Raw genomic sequence first — 13,902 nt, 5'->3', positions numbered from 1 at the left:
TATTTATTACATCTGTTATGATAAAAAATAACTGTCTAACAGAAGTGTGCACCCATGTAAATATTTAATATTCTTAATAATTGATGAGTATTAAAGCTAAGCCAGAATGCAAAACTAAAAACATTCCGTAAATAATAACGGACAGGGACAATATTCTGCATCATCTCAATCTGGCAGTAATGCATACTTATTCAAGCTTAAAGAACTAATGCCTTTAAGCAATCTGAATGTGATGTTTGTGGATATTATCATGTTGTCCTTTGTGTTTAGCTGGTGTTCTTTTAATCCTCTATTTCTCTTACATCCATGCTCTTATCCAAGAGTCTTTTGAATGTCCTTATTGATTTACTAGACTATATGTGACTTCAGACCCATTGCACATGGTGGTTACTGAAACAAACTCGCAAGCAGCTCAGCTGTAGAAGTCTCATCACTATTTTCTCAAGAGACAGTAAATGCTGGCCTCCCCCAGCAATGCTAAGATCCTGAATGATTAATCTTATAATTACATTTTCTGGAGGACACGATGCCAAACACGGATCCATTCTTCTATTCAATTTTTTTTTTAATTGAAAAGGAATCAAACCAGAATCCAAAACCTCAATAGAATTTAATCCTTCATTGGAGGAATTTAATCCTTTCTAGCCTGAGAGCAAAAAGCTTGAATGGATTTCTCCCATCTCCTTGGTAGCAGAACCTCTAAGCAAACTTAAAAGATGGCATAAAAATAATATAGAAAATTCCAAAGATCCATCCACCAGTCACCAACAACAGGAAAGCTGCCTCTCTCCCCAATCCCACCAAGGAAAATTTCTACCTCCGCTATTAAATTCAAGCCTTTTGCACTGCAAGCGCACAGACATAGAACCTTTATTGCACTCTCCCATTAGATACACACTCAAGATACAAAATATCTCAAAATATAAACATAAATATAAAGAATACAATCTGCACATAATAGTATGAAATCTTTTGTCCAAGTTCAATTCTTGTCCATATTCTCCATTTTAAATTTCAACTTGAATCTGGACTGCAATTATAATGCAGCACTGAGAACTCCATTGTCAAAGATGCCAGTTTAAAGACAAGACCTCAAGTTCATTAAATTGAACTTCAAACTTCATCTTTAAAAATCCTACGGTTTTTTTTAGAGAATTGGTCTTCACTTCAAACGCACTTCACAGACTCAATGTAAATCTGTAGCAGCCGGAGTCACACAGGAGACTGTAGATAGTGGAGTCTGAAGATAAACACAATCGACTTGAGGAACACAGCAGGTCAAGTAGCCTCAGTCAGAGAAAAAAAACTCAACATTTTATGTCAAAACCCTTATTGAGTCCTCCAGCAGATTGTATTTAGTTTTAAACCTGTATTTGTTTTATCACCTCTTTGTCAATAGTGGCACTTTACAAACAACCCCTGTTTGTAGGAGCCATCAATTAATAGAGGTTGTTGCCACTATAAATATTGATACAGAAGCACAAAATAAAGAAAACAATATAAAAACCCTTAAAATGGAAATCATTTGAATTAGGCTATCCACATATCCCTTATCCTCAAACCTGCTCTATCTGAAGATCAAACTTGGTCTAGGGCCCACACGCAATTTTTCAGAAAGTGGATTAGAGGAAAAATATTTTAAGAGCTGATGACTGAACAATGGCACAAAATGCATTTTTTTTAAAAACACTGAGGAACACCAAATATGGAATTGAAATAGAGCATAGGAAAAATAAATTGTTCTCCAAGGTTTTTTTTTTGAGGTTATTTTGTGTTGGATTGCTTCCAAAAAAAGGAGAACCTATTTAATGGAGATTCTTTCCAAGTGTAAATTTTATACTGCCCTTTGAAATCCATGTAAAAATAGCAATAAAGTGAATAAAAATATTTTTTCACCAAGTACTTACTAACTGGTTATGTTAAAATCTAAAATTATTGATTGAAGTCATCTCAAGACCATGCACATTCACAAGAGATAAACATCTGAAAAGGCCACATTCTTCTGAAATGATCTTCTGCCGATAGAATGTTAAACTTTTTAAACCGACAATATTAATATCAACATCTATGGCTTTTGTTTAAACCCGTCCCCCCATCTCCCCCCTTCACCTTCGCCCAGCTGACTCTCTCTTCCCTGTCTCCTTTCATACAAACATGACAAATTCTCACCTCTCCCCTTATCAACACCTTTTGTTGGTCTGGATTCCTCCCCTAGCCGACATTGTCTGAATACTGAGATTACCTGCTTTTGGCTCATTCCCCTTATTCCTTCAAGAAGGGATCAGGCCTGAAATATCAGCAATATATCTTTGTCTTTTATGGACGGTGAAAGATCGGCTGAGTTTCTCCAGTATTTCGGTGTATTTTTATTACAATCACAGATTGTAATCTGCAGATTTTGTGTTTCAAACTTTTTACACTGCTACTTAGAGAATTGCTACTTAGAGGTTGCTAAGATTCTCTCTTAAAAAAGCAATGAAAAGCACAGTGCAAATCTTGGGGTTTACTGGCTGAATAGTGAAATACAAAATTTTTAGCACCAAAATCTATTTATTTATTTATTTATTACATAGAGTATCCTGGCGAAATACAGTTGTGTCTGTGAAGTATAAAGCACCCCATCGCTATACATGCAGAACGATTACCCTAATTACTCAACTTCTGCACATCTTAAAACCAGAATACCCAGTCATTTATTACATGAATATTTGTGGGATGTTTCTAATAAAATTAGCAAATGTGCTCACCTGCATAAGCAACAACCATAGCACTTTAAAATTAGTTCTATGAACAGTACAATCCCAATTATCCAAAATCAGATTCTCTAAAATCCTCAGTTATCCAAACATTTTTTTTTAAATTTCAGATAAATGAGGATATTTGAAACAAATCAAAAATCCACATTTATTAGATTAGTTCAATATTTTTTTTTACATCAACTACATCTTACACCACAGAAGTTGAATAGATTGAAAACAGATTCATCAGACCAATGTTTAGGTGCGGAGAAAATGTCGGATCCTTTATACATTCAACATGGTCCTGTCCTTATGCAAAGCCTTTTTGGACAGCTTTACATAATTTTTTGGAACAATTTACAGAAATTGCTTTTCCACCAAGTCCTGATTTATTCTTATCTGGAAATATTGAAGATACAAGTCTTAAATTAAAACTATCAATTTAGCAAGGAAATGTATTTCAATTACTTGGAAATCTGATATATCTTTGACTATGCCAAGGTGACATGATGAAATTCTAACTTGTATTCCTTTTGAAAAACAAAAATCACTTATAATTTAAGTAATAAGTACCCTATGTTTTTACAAATTTGACACCCGTATACTCAAATATTGGGATTAAATTTGTAATGATGTCCTTCTCTTCTGTATGTTTGTTAGGTCTAGTAATTTGTAGTGGACGTCATCTTTCTCTGTAATCCAAAGATTTCTTTTCTTTTTATGCCTATAAAGTTATTTTTTCCATTTTGTACATTGTTTCTTTGAGGGGGCTGGTTGGATGGGAGGGAGGGGCTTCTTGGGGTGGGGTAAAAACCATCATTTTGCTTTTTGATATCTGTATTATTATAACAATTATAACTACTGCATATATGGAATTTTAAATAAAATATTCCAAAAAAAAATCCTCAATATTCAAAATTTTTTTGGAGCCAAACTGACCTCACAGGTTGAAAAAAAATTCATCCGACATGTAATTACGACAACTATTGTCCTCATTTCAGGTAACTTCTTCCCCTCTCTCATTCCATTTCTTTTTTACCTTCCCCTTTTAACTTTTCTCTCCAACTTTCCTTCTCAAACTGCACACCGCTGCCTCCCAATCTCAAGCCATCGGAAGAATCCTTTGTCCTGGTCTCATTAAGGAGAGTGGCCTCCTGGGTAGGAGCGGGACCTCAGGCTCAGTGATGTTTTCTCTCCTGCCTCCTCTTCCCTTCTCTCCCTCCTTCCTCTGCACATCTGATGCTGACTCCGAATCTTTCCCTCAACCTACTACTGCACACGCACAGTGTGCGGTAGGCCTAGGGGAGATTTGGAGTTGGGATTCTGGCATAGGGAGCTCCGGTGATCGGGGAGACAAGAGCCCGCTGCCTCGCCAGTAAATGTCCCATCGGCCCGGGAAGCCTCCACGGAGACCTGTGGCAGTATAAGTCGGGGATTGGCAGCGGTTGAAAGATCTCGGTGATCGGCAGCGGCCAGCATTTTTTAAAGTAAGAATTAAACAATATTTCAATGCTCAAAAAGCCTTCCCTTGTTGTTTAAATCTTGATACAAGTGATTTGCTATTGCTACTGGGCTGCTTTAAAAAAAATGACGAGTTCTCTGAAAAAAAAAGTTTATCCAACATATCCCCAATCCTGACCATTTTGGATAATCGGAGTTGTACTGTATAATGCTTGAGATTTTTTTGGCAATAAGATGCCATCCTTTTAAATTCACAATAACCTCTTGCTCCTCATTTGTCAGGAAGGTGCACCAGCAACTGTATTTCCTGGGAAGATTGAAGCGGGCATCATTACTGGCCACCATTATATCAACCTTCTATAGGAGCTCAGTCAAGAGCATCCTGGCCGGCTGCATCACAGTGCAGTATAGTTGCTGCAGAAAAATGGATTGGAGGTCAATCCACATGGCCATAAGAGTGACAGAGTCTCCCTCCCCACCATCGACATGATCTACCAAGATAGTTGCCTGAAGAGGGCACGCAAAATCATTGATGACCCCTTCCACTCCACACATACCATCTTTCAGCTGCTCCTGTTAGGGAAGAGATACAGGAGTATCAGAGCCAGCATCACCAGACTGAGGAACAGCTTCTTCCCACTAGCAGCGAGAATGCTGAACGACCAAAGGAACTGCTCACACTAACCATTCAAGACTCTCATTTGTACAAAACAATATTATTTATTTATTATAGATAAAATACTTGTCTTGCATATGTATTATTTGTCTGCATATGCATTATGTTTGGTTGTGTGTCTACATGTTTTTACACCGAGGACCAAAGAACACAGTTTTGAGAGGTTGTACGGGTGCCAAATCAGATGACAATAAACTTGATTTGACTTGACTTGCTTAATTGCCTAACTGCAAGTTTCTGAGATCTTTCCTCCTACTTTGGTCTGAAGTCCATTCCCATTTTCTGACAGTAGCTTGGCCCATATGCTCTGGAGTTCTCTAACTCAGTATCCCCCTGAAGAAACTTCTTAAAACCAAGCTTTTAGTTACAGCTCCCAATCTTTTCTCTGTGTAACTCACTATTAAAGTTTCATTACACTCTTGTGACTCACCTTGTTTTATTACCTCAAAGACACTACATAAATGCAAATTGTTAGATTAAAAAGTGCAATTTAGACCAATTTATACCCTGCATCATTCTTTATATGCTCTACACTGCAAATATTCCATTGTTTGAAAATGATTTGAGGTCCCTCTAATTTCTAAACCATTAGTTACTGACCATTTTAGAGAAAAATGGAAAAAGGTCCTTCTTATTCAATCCTTCCTGACCTTTCATTGTTAAATCTCTCCTCAACTGTTTTTATTCCTAAGCAACAAGCAAAACTTAGCCAATAAGTTGGCTAATCATAAATAATTGTAGTAATATAAATTTTTAAAAATAATAGATGAAAGCAATTTTTCATCATTCACTTCATATTACAAAGTGATCATCAGATAATTCTTCTAAAACAGAGCAGCCAATCTTAAATGTTGAAATTTTATTTGTCAACTTTTTTTTTAAATGTGACTGGATGTACCAGAAGAGCAGGATTTAAAGCAGTGGTTTTCAAACTGCCCCCCTAAGCTCACATTCCACCTTAAGTAATCCCTATGCCACAAGTGCTCTGTGATTAGTAAGGGATTACTTAAAGTGGAAAACCACAGTTTTAATCATACCTAATTGACTCGTTATGTCCACGGTTTCATAAATCCAAAGGAAATGGGCCAATGACAATTTTTCTCAAGCAAAATATTTCAGTAACAATTGGGTCTAGAGCAGTGGTTCTCAACTTTCCTTTCCCACTCACATACCAGCTTGTAATCATTTACCAATCACAGAGAACTTTTGGCATGGGGATTACTTAAAGTGGAATGTGAGTTTAGGGGGGCAGATTGAAAACCAATGATTTAAAGCAACTAATTATTGATTATGCACATTTATTTTTAAAACAAGCGATTATTTAAAGCATTCATGTCATTCTTTCATTGATAAGTTGTCTATTTCCAGAAATCTAATTCTAGCCAATCCTGAAAGGTCAAATCAGTAAAAATTGAAATGAATGGTTAAAATCAATTATTATTTTATCTGTCAATTATTAAAAAATAATTAAATTTGGTTAAACCTAAACTTAACTAAAATTCTCCAGAGTTGTTCACATTAATCCCTCCAGCACCCTCTTTCATGCTATCGCATTCTTCTATAATGAACAGAATTCTAGCTTTGCCCCAACTAGCATTTCAAATAATGGAACCAGAAAATCTTCAGCATCAAGCTCACAGCCAAATAACATATTTTGGCTTTTACATCTTAAATTCTATACATTTATGCAAATAATCCTCTTAACAACTTCTACAGATGCACCATTGAAAGCATTCTGTCAGGATGTATGTTATACAAACTACTCCACCCAAGAAAGAAATGGCACAGCATTGTCAACACAGCTCAGACCATCATACAAAACCTCTACTTCATCGATTCTATCTATACTACCCACCATCTTGGAAAAGCAGTCAACATATGAAAAGACTCATCGCATAATAGCAACACTTTCTTCTCCCCCCCCCCCCCCCCACCTCTGTCAGGAAGGAGATTCACCCACCTCAAGATGCAAAAAGAGTTTCTTTCCTGGGGTTATCAGACTCCTGAATGAATTGGCTTTTTTTTCTGCACTAACTGGTCTCTCTCTGTAACCCTGTGCTTCTGTACTATTTTACTTCTTTGCTGTAAGAATATCCACATGAATTGCTCCAAATGTTCTTTCACCTTAGTACATGTGGAAATACACTTGAACGTGAACTCTGCCAAATGAAAAATACTTTTGCAATACATAATAAATACCAAATTAGATTTAAACCTAGGCAACTTACTTCCCACTTGACTTCAAGCAGAAATTCAGTATTTTTGAAGATTTCTAATCACTTTAACCCTATAATCACATAGGGAAAAAAAAGTACACAGCCGACAAAAAAAATCCAAATTCACAATTCACAAAAACAAAGGAACAGGCTTTTATTTAGCTTGCAATCTCTTCCCTAAATCACAAGGTTATGGGTTCTTGCTGCAGTTCACAAATCCTGATTCAGACAGAAAAACTGCTCCGGAAGGGAACTGTAATTTTTCTGATGAGAGACTCAATCAAGTTCAGAAAGGTCAGGAAGGATTGAATAAGAAGGACCTTTTTCCATGTTCAGAAAAATGTTAAGAATCTCATGGCAATATTAAAAGAGTATCAAATTTTGCTACTGTTCTGGTCAACATGTCTCCCACAGTTAAACCTTCCACAAATAGTTTATCTATTAACTGATAGTCACTGTAATTCAACAGAACCATGCCACTTGTCAGAAGGGAAGCTGATCACTTGGACTATCACATCTGCACCAGTTCTTTCCTAGATGATCTAAAAATAACATTAACTTCACTAAAGCCACTCTTCTTCCTTGAAGCAGTCTTCAGATAGATTTATGTGATTTGTTCTTCTACTAAAGCATCATTCATAGATATTTGACCTGTTGCTTCACACATACTATTAGGAAGACAATGCAGTAACAATGAAAATCAACAGAACTAAATTTCAGCCACTAATTTTCCTTCAGTTCTGTATAGTAAAGGGAATGATCTCTGCAGGAATTGCTTCAAAACATTGTACTTGAAAATAAGTGAGTAATTCCTCCAGATCAGAGGCTCGAGTAGAGTTCGTAGCCATTTTTCTGGAAGACTGGTACACGTCACTATTTGGTGGACCAGACTGTAAGCGTCTGGATAATGAGAAATCTCACTACAGGGTATTCACCTGACTGAAATACGAAGTATGAGTAAAGACAATCGAAATAATTAAAGAAATTCAAAAGCAATATCCTTAGATGACTGAATTTTTGTCAAATTGGAAGTAGGTCATTTAGAAGTGAAATCAGGGACCAACTTTCATGGAGGACCTCGGAAATTGTGAATTTAAAAGGTGAGACTGCCCTAGTAATTAAACACTCACAAGGCAATTCTATAATTTTATTTGGTAAAGATAAAGAATTACTATAAAATTCCTCTGATGTCCCTATCAGGACACCTTAAACTGATTTACATCTATGAAGTACTGTGAAGTATGATTATACTTGAGAATTCAGTAACCAAATGTTTGGGATTAGGCTTTCTGCACCAGTGGCTTGCCATACATATGCTGTAGTGAGATGCAGCATACCAGTGTTTTCCTCAGGGGTCACGAAGATAATAAAGGCTTGCTATGGCTACACCACACAAAACATGGTGTCAGAAGTGAAAGCTGAGCAAAAGAGTGGATTGTTTCAAAGACGGCCAGCGCTTGAGAAGAGGATATGAAGAACAATTGCTCAGTATTAGGACAGAGTTTTGAAAGTTAGAAATTGTGTATCTTGATGACAAAAGTGACCTGCTAAGGCCTGGCCATGCTTCTGCCGACAAGTGCAGTTAGTGTGATGAATAAGTAGCCGCTGAAGCCATTTTTCACCCATGTGTGCTCACACTTGCAAGCACGAGAGCCAGGTCAATTTCTTTTGTCAGAAAAGTACACTAGTGCTATAGTTCTTGATAGATAGTTGTCAATTTCCATAAAGAAAGGAGTACTGATTGATAATCCATAGAATCTACACATTTTCCAGTACCAACACCCATGGAAATGAAAGGGGATTTGAGAGGAAATTGGAAATTTTTCCAGTCCCAGTATGAGAAATAGCAACAAGAGCTCGACAAGAAGCCAGATAACATTAGAGTAGCTACTTTGCTATCTCTCATGGGGAAAGTGTGCTACCAAGTCTACACTACGCTAGACCAAACAAGTGAAGAACAAAGGAAAAGTGCAGAAATACTCAAGAAATTGAACATTTTGAACCTACTACGAATGTCATATAGGCGCGGTGCGCATTCAAGACTCGTGATTTACATGAAAATGAAAGCATAGGTCAATATGCGACAGGGCTGAGGAAACTGGCAGAGTCGTATGAGTTTGGAACGCTGAAAGAGAGACAGAATTGTGCTTGGCGTAAAAGTTCCAGCTGTGACAGCCCACTTGTTGACAAAGGATAAGCTTACATTGCAGAAAGCAATCGACATGTGCAGGAGTGCAGAAATCACGAATGAGCTCTCTATGCTCTTAAGTTGCTCTATGAGCAACACAGGGATAGTTCATACAGTGAATTATTATGGAAAACAGAAGTGGACCATAAAGTATAGTGGAAGACAGCAGAGCAAAGCCAGCTCATCGCAGAAAGGAGCAAAAGACAGAGGTCAGAATGTAAATACTGTGGTGGACATCATCAGAAAGGGAGAGAAGCCTGTCCAGAATGGGGTAAACAGTGTGGAATGTAAAAAGAACAATAATTTAGACAGTGTCTGTCTAAGAAGTCACAAGCAGTGAAGTTCATAGTGCCAGAAGAGGTCCATGATGCTCGTAAGCAGTGTAAACACACATGGCCAGAAGTGGATTATCCAAGCAGATGTGACAGCAGACAAATCTCACTATCAACCAATAAAGTGTCAGATAGACACCGGAGCCACTTGTAGTGTCATGAATTTTGCAGAAATGTGTGAGGTGATGCAAAATGGAGATCCAGACTTGTAAACATCCAAGGTCAAGCTGAGGCCATTTGGTGAAGAGCTGATACAACCTAGAGGACAACAGGATTTGTATGTACGTTGCAATGCAATGTGGATTCTGGTCACCCTACTTTGCTGACTGCACAAGCAAGTGAGCGTCTTGGGCTAGTCACTTGCAATGTATCATAACAGATCAATGTAACAGAGGTGCAGAAAGTCCGGTCACAAGATCTGAAATCCTATGAGATTACAAGGATTTATTCACCGGACTTGGTTGTCTCCCTGGCAAATACCATTTGGAGGTTGAAGAGGTTGTCAAGCCAGTTCAGCACCTACCTCAAAGAATGCCAGCAGCTCTCAAGACTAGCGTGAAAGAGAAAAGTTAGGAGGTAGAGGACAAGGGAATGATACAGAAGGTCATTACTCCTTCTGAATGAACCAGTGGTATGGTTGCTAAGAAATCTGGAAAGCTTAGGTATGCCTAAGGCACTCAGAAGATCTCACTACTGTTAGGTCTGCTTTGTTCATGAATGAGTGAGACAAACACCAGGCTGAGTCGAAATCAGGGTTCTTTGTTCTTTATTACCGGATTGTAACACTTGCGACTAAACATGTTAGTCGGAGAATGCATTCTGCCGTTATCAGCAAAATGGTGTTTTTTTTTATACCCTTGGATATGTGCTTAGAACATCATCATATCATTACTTGTCCAATGACTAAAACTGTTGCTATCCTTTCCCTGCTAGCTTCCTGCCTCTCAATCCATCAATGTCTCTCTTATCTTGTAAGTACAAGGATGCATTCACATCTTGTTACAGCCCTGTACATTCCCATCTCATGATGTTTTACCTAACAGGAGTACAAGGACACCTCCCCTTCTTGTTACTGCCCTGTACAGGGTAACTCCCTACACATTCCCATCTCATGATGTTTTACCTTACACTACCCAATGCCAACTATAGAAGAAATTCTACCTGAGTTCACCAAAGCAAAAGTGTTTTCGATCCTTGATGCTAAGGATGGATAGTGGCAAATAAATTTGGACGAGAGCTGTAGTTACTGGACGACTATTTGGATACCATTTGGACACTATAGATGGTTGCACATGCCATTTAGCATCTCCATTGCTGTTGAGGAGTATCAACGGAGATGGCATGAAGTAATCCAGGACCTCCCAGGTGTTGAGGCTATAGTTGATGATCTCTTGGTGTATGGATGTGAAGGTACACTGGATGAAGCCATTGCCAATCATGACAAGAACCTCATCAAACTGCTCGGGAGAGCACATTAGATGAATCAGAAGGTGAACAAGGTGCAGCTCAGAAAGACTGAAGTGAAGTACATAGGCCATATACTTACTGCTGAAAGATTTTGTCCTGAGGAGGTCCAAGCTCTACAAGAGATGGAACGACCCTCAGATGTCAAGAATGTTCAGTGCTTGCAAATTTCTTGCCCAACCTGTCGTCAAAGTGTGAAACACTGAGAAAGCTGACGGAGAAGGATGTGAAATGGTTTTGGGTCATAGAACAAGTCAGCCTACAAGCTTTTCAAGCACCTGTTCACCACTGCACCAGTGCTGAAGTACAATGATATACACGATAAAGAGACACTACAGTGTGATATCAGTGAAACAGGCATCGGAGCAACTCTTATGCAATGCTCTCAAACAGTTGCATTTGCATCAAGGGCATTAACAGACACAAAGAGAAACTATGCCCAGACAGAAAAGGAATGTCTGGCAATCGTTTTTGCCTGTGAACACATCAACCGGTACTTGTTTGGAATGAAGATCTCTGTGGAAACAGACCACAAACCTTTGCAAGCTATCTTCATGAAACCTCCACTAGCAGCACCCAAACACCTGCAAAGTTACAGAAATACCACTTGGATGTGAAGTGCAAACAAGAAAAGTTCATGTACATAGCAGACATGTTATCGAGGTCAGCTCAACCACTGAACAAAATAGATGATGGCACAAATTATGAGATCTTCGTCATGAGTCAGCACAGCAAAATGATGAGAGAAATCAAGGAAATAAACCCAGGTTCAATGCTCATGCTGACTGACAAGAGACTTCAAATGAAAGAAATGAATGAAAGAGATGAAACACTACAAGTACTCAAAGATGTGGTGCTGAGAAGTTGGCCAGATACAGTCAACAACATACTAGTCGCTATACACGAGTACTGGTTATTCAGGGATGATATTGCAACCCACGATGGCATACTCTACAAGGGTATGAGAGCCATAGTCCCTAAGCAGATGAGAAGAGAGATGGTGTAATGTATCCATACAAGCCAGCAAGGAATCAAGTAAAATCTGAGGAAGACGAGAGATGTCATATTCTGGCCCAACATAAGTCATGAGACAAGAGATAACATCAGGCAGTGCAGTGCTTGTAACGAGTTTCAAGCCCAGCAAGCAAAGGAACCCCTCCAGACTCGTGCAATCTTAGACAGACTGTGGATGAAAGTAGAAACAGACATATTCACACTGAATGGAAAAGACCATTTAATTACAATTGATTTTTTCACAGACTTCTGGAAGTAGATGAGATAGAGTCAAATACAAGTGCAGACATAATTGTGTGTCTCAAATCACATTTAAGCCGCGATGGTATCCTGGATGAATTAGTGATAACGGACCACAATTCACCAGTGATGAATTTCAGCACTTCATGGATGAGTCGGAAATACAACACACATCATCCCCAATCCAACAGCAAGACAAGAGTCAGCTGTGAAGATTGACAAAGTAATCATGAAGAAATGTGCTCAGTCAGGAACAGGTGATCCTCAAATGGAGAAATAATCCTCCAGAAGGAATGCACAGCAATCCAGTGCAGAGATTAATGTCACACCGAACAAGGACAACATTACTAACATCAGAACAACTCCTGAAGCCAAAAGTTGTGAGCAGAGTGCAGAGGAATAAGGGAAATAAAAATAGAAAGACAAAAATCTCAGTACGACAGGTCAGCAAAACAACTACGAGAACTGAAAGTGGGAGAAGATATCAGAGTGCAGGTCTTCAAAGCTTATGGTAAAGAACATCCTATGTGGCAGCTTGGAGCGTGTATGAAAAAAGTCGCTCAGTTGTATTTGGTAAAAGTCAGCAATATCGAAAACACATCAGATCGACATAAAGGACCTAGACAGAACATAGAGTCACGTTGTGGGAGATGTGCATACACAAGCAACTCCAACAACATCAGGTGCAACATCAGTAACTCCAGCCACAGTGCCTACAACTGCCACCACACAGTCAATATGCACATTGTCATCGCAACTCAACATGTGATCAGCAACCAGATCACCAGCAACAACATGTTCAACTGCAACAACCACCACAGGATCCAGCAAGGGACCAGAAAGCATCAATACCACCAAGACCAGTTACAACACGCACGAGAACCATCAAACCGTTGGCGCGATAAAAGAATTTTGTAAAATACTGAGAATTGACATTTTTCAACAGAAATTCACTGTAAGACATTGAACTCATAAAAGAACAATAACAATTAAACAGTGAAATTATTATTTTTATGGACCTAGGAGATTTAAAGACTGTTTTAAAAAAAATGATAATACATGTTTACATTCATATCTTGATGCATAATTGGTTTTGGTTTTAAAAAAAAAATGAAGGTGGGGGAGTGTTAGGATTAGGTTTTTTGCACCAGTGGCATGCCATACATACACTGTAATGAGATACAGCATACCAGTGTTGATCTCAAGGGGTCACGATAAGATAATAAAGGCTTCTCAGGTTACATTACACTAAACATCCAATTAACCCTCATCTATCTCCTGCAAACATATTGAAAAATATTAATTAATATGCCTTAGAAATGGTGGCAGAGAATTCCAGGAATAAATCCTCTTTCATAACAAAATGCCCTGCAATATTTTATGTGCCCTTGAAAAAGAGGAGCACAGCATGATTTAACATTGCATCCCAAAAGTCAACCCACACCCTACCTGTGCAATTTCCTTCACCTCAACCTCGATTATGTTATTAATTCTGGAGTTTGTCTTAAATTCATAGTGTTCTGTGGCAAGGATATCATCAACTGAGTCACAAATAATAGACATCAAAGTTAAA

General features: G+C 38.3%; 1 protein-coding gene across 6 annotated transcripts in view; it reads right to left on the bottom strand.

Moving 5' to 3' along the window:
- The window catches only part of gstcd (glutathione S-transferase, C-terminal domain containing), a 198,849-nt gene that overhangs the window by 183,909 nt on the left and 1,038 nt on the right, over nt 1–13,902 (bottom strand). The window lies entirely within an intron of this gene.

Source organism: Narcine bancroftii, chromosome 3 (genome assembly GCF_036971445.1).
Source record: "Narcine bancroftii isolate sNarBan1 chromosome 3, sNarBan1.hap1, whole genome shotgun sequence".
NCBI classification, from domain to species: Eukaryota; Metazoa; Chordata; class Chondrichthyes; order Torpediniformes; family Narcinidae; genus Narcine; species Narcine bancroftii.
The sequence above is the reverse complement of the archived record's forward strand: the minus strand, read 5'-3'. Positions and strand labels throughout refer to the sequence as shown.